Source organism: Tauraco erythrolophus, chromosome 3 (genome assembly GCF_009769465.1).
Source record: "Tauraco erythrolophus isolate bTauEry1 chromosome 3, bTauEry1.pri, whole genome shotgun sequence".
Lineage (NCBI taxonomy): Eukaryota > Metazoa > Chordata > Aves > Musophagiformes > Musophagidae > Tauraco > Tauraco erythrolophus.
Genome location: NC_141467.1, coordinates 7,734,798 through 7,738,872, shown reverse-complemented (window position 1 = coordinate 7,738,872; position 4,075 = coordinate 7,734,798).

Below are 4,075 nucleotides of genomic sequence, written 5' to 3'. Positions count from 1 at the left end.
TATGCCTGTATTTTATAATTGCCTTTTATTTGTCTTTCAATCACGGTTATCGCCTGTAACAGTACTTCATGCACATGAAGAACATTTTGAATATGAGTTCCTCATCCCAGGTCAGAAAAGCCTGGTATTGCTGTCTCTGAATTTCAAGGAGCCTTTAATTTTAGGATATCCATCCTTAGACTAACACGGGTTATGGAGACCCCACACCTGTGGGAAAATTCTCCTTCTGAAGGGTCTGCGACTGCAGCTACTAGGACTTAGGACTTTCAGTGGGTTCCCTAGCCCATTGGTGGTCATTCTTGTCCCAAAGGATCAAACAAGTTACTTTGTCTGTAAGCTCCTTGTTTCCAGACTGGCATTAATTTGCTAAAGTAGTAGCTGGGGGAATTTTGATGATTGTTGCTGGCAATAATAGCTGACAGGGACATGTCCATCCACTCGCTTCTGTAAAAGAAAAGAGATTTTTCGTGTTTATATTGAATCCAGGTAGCCTGGTTTATATAACTATATAAAGAGAAACTTAAATCACTTGAGGCAGTGTTTTCAGTGGGCAGTAGATAATGCCTGAAGACAGATCATTGCCAAATCAAAGGTATTTTGATGCCTGTGCTGTTTAGGTAGCGTGTACATCATTATACCACTTTTACTAAAATTATTAGGAAACCCATAGACATTGGTGTCTCAGTGAAGATCAACACAAACAAAGATATATAAACATAGCATGAGAAGTGATTTTTTTCCATACCTGCTGACTTTGAAATAGGATTTTAAATGCAATCAGCATGAAAACAGTAATTCACATATGCACCATGCTACTCATTTCCATTTCTGTTGCAAAAATATTGAAACTCGTTAGACATCTCTCTATTACTTTATCATCATCGGCTTCATTCTCCCTTCTCATCTTTCCATTTGGGTCATTTGATTTGTTCAGAAAACTTTACATTATTTTTCATAGGTGTAGGTAAACAGATCTTCCACAAATCTGTCCAAAATCCTGCCAAGCTGCTAGCATAGCCAATGCCCGGAGCAGTGTCCTGTACAGCAGAAGGAAAAACAAGAAATACATGTTAATCTTTAGCCTTGTATCTCAAATACCTTCATTGATAGAGGCTATTACAGTGATTTGCCAGAAAGAAGCGAGTTGTCTGCGCATTTAGTTTTGTCCAGGCTTTTTTTATTTGCTTTTCTTTAGAAATACAACAGATCATGTTGAGCAAGACATTTGCATCTGATCTGCCCAGAGGCACTATCAAGGACACGTTCTAAAACCTAGAAATACTATATGGTCTCTTGCAGCAGTGCTGACAAGACTAGTCACACAAAACGACCCATGTTTTCTGAAGTAAAAAGAATTATATTTTTTCCCAATCTATTAGTACTAGTGTTTGGCATATAAACAAATATATTGTCTTCAACAACTTTGTCAATTGATAAGACAGCCAAACAATTTTTATTTTTTTTTACCCTGTTCCCGTAAGCCAAGAGAAACTGTAAAAGAGCTAAAAGGGAGGCAGACGCTTGGGACATTCTTAAGAAGTATATTTATGCCTTCTGATGCATCTCCTAGAAAAAATTCTGCTCTCAAATTACCTACGAAAAGCAAACCAGCTGCTGAATGATGCTAATTAACATAGGCTGGAGCAGGTTTGGGAGCTGATGCAAGTCCCCACTGTGTCATTTAAGCACTTACATAAGGAGGCAGGTTTAACTTTATACTGCCTTATCTACTCAGCGTGCTGACTGCTTGTCCCAGCCAGGTGTAAGAGGTCATCTGTCATAAGATGGATCAATGAAAACAGTAACCTATGCAAAAAGAAATTTTAGGGATTTGGGGGATTTTTCTTTTAAGTCTTCATTCTGCTCTTTCTTCTTAGCCATTATTCTACAATTCCAATTCCTTTGTCTGTTCTAAGAAGTCAGTATCTAATTTCCATTTAAAAGCAGCTGAGAGTAGATTTTTCTATAGAATTGTAATAAAAAAAATAATATACATGGTTTATTTTTTTGCTCCTGACATGTAAGATTTGCTTATATAATGTAAGCATGAAAGCAAGTAGCTTTGCATGCTCGTTTCTACAAGTCTCTTGAATCCATTAAAGTCTATTTTCCAAAGCAGTCAGTTAAGTCCAACCACAAAACCATCAAGCACAGGAGTAGCTCTGCTTCAAGTTAATGTAGCAGGGTGGCATTTCCCAAATGGCAGTAACTTCGTCAGGAAATAAGAGCACAAAAACCGGCACAGCTCAAGGATGTAAAAATGGAAGCAGATCAAAATTTTACACAGGTCTTTGACCTGGAAACGGAGTCATCTCCTGTGACAGAAGCCATCTTTAGGACGCTGAGGAAATGATCTGAAATTGAGAAAATGCCTTTTTCCAGGGGCAGTAGTCAGAACCCTTTCCTAAAAGCTAGTTTGATTTCCTCACTGCCGGGAAGTACGAGAAATCATTTTGTATCATGAATCATCAGCTTCATTCTCTGCTTTTTCAGAGCAAGTCCTTTATTTTTTTGTTAAATACATGTATACACACACACTTTTAGTTTCATGGGTTTCGTTGGGGTTTTTTTAAGATAAGATGAATAGCAACATCTTACAGAGACAGACCTTTACAGCATGAGATGCTGCAAAACCTCTTGCTGCCACATATTCACACAAAATCTGTCCACTTTGAACATCCTGATGACCAAAACATAAGAGGAAAACACACACAAGTGCTTGGGAGTGTTGGGAGCTTCTCCTTGCCCAGGCCACAACCCAGCCCCAGCAGGGGAATGCAGAGGCCAGGGCTGGACCTGCCATGGTGCCAACGTGGTTCTTCACAAGGTGGATCTGGCACGGAGATACCTGACATTCAAAGGCGCGCACAGCCCTTGGCCGCTCTTGCCCTCTGGAGATGCTCAGCGCCACTTCATGGCTTAGAATCATAGAATGGTTAGGGTTGGAAGGGAGCTCAAAGATCATCTAGTTCCAACCTCCCTTCCATGGGCAGAGACACCCTCCACTACACCAGGTTACCCAAAGCCTCATCCAACCTGGCCTTGAACACTTCCAGGGATGGGGCATCCATCCATCTTTCCTCCTCAGCTTGGCTGCGTTTTCTCAGTGCTGAAATTAATTCATCAAGCACAGCAGGGCGTTGTTGGAAGGGGCAGAGGAAGAACATGGCTGCCCTCAGGCTTATGGCAAAGAGCTGTTCAGGCATTGGTGCGCAGGAAGCCTCTGCCCAGAACCGGAGTCTGGGAAGAAGTGTTTTGGAGAGGCCACCACATCTGACTGCAGGAAAGACTGTTGATCATGGCTTAGCTCCCAACTCGGTCACGCACAGACTTGTTGAGCCTGCCATCTTAACAGCTTCGTTGACTTAGACCATGAAACACATTGTCTCTGTAAAGTAGTAAAGTAGCCCTCCTCTTCCTCCCTACATGGCCCGAATTTCATTACTGGAGGTTTGGGTTCTCCTGCAGATTGGGTTTCTCCTGCAGATTTGTTTTAGGAACACAGTGCCCAATTCAGAGAAATCTCAGCTGGCTTTGCCTTGCTGGAAACCTTCCTGGTTTCCTTCTTTAAGAGTAAAGCATTGAGGTATTAAAGTGATGTGCTATCACTAGGCTGGCTGCAACCAGGCAGCTTTGTGAAGCTTACCAAAGGAAACACCAGCTCCTCTACATAAAAAAAAAAAAAATAATGTTTCAGTTTAGGAAACATAACACAAAAAAAACCCCTCATCTTTCCTAGAGTGAAAATAATAGCTGTCACTAATCAGTCTGCTGTGGTACTAGTTATTTTTCATTTGCAAAACCTTAATTTCCTTTCCTAGAGAGCTCTGGTTTTGGAATAGTTTCCAGTAATGAGTCCTCTATTGTTATCTAGACCACAATCTGCCCTAAATTTGTTTTTGAAGAGGTTTTTTTTTTTTCAGTAGACATGATGTTGCATACCTTGGAAATACTTGAGCATAACATGTTCTTTGACAGTTTGTTGTGTTGTTTTTTTTTTTTTAAATCGCATGCTCTATGAGCCATGAGATAATGTCTTTGCCACATATCCTTTTTTATATTTTTTTAGGAGCAC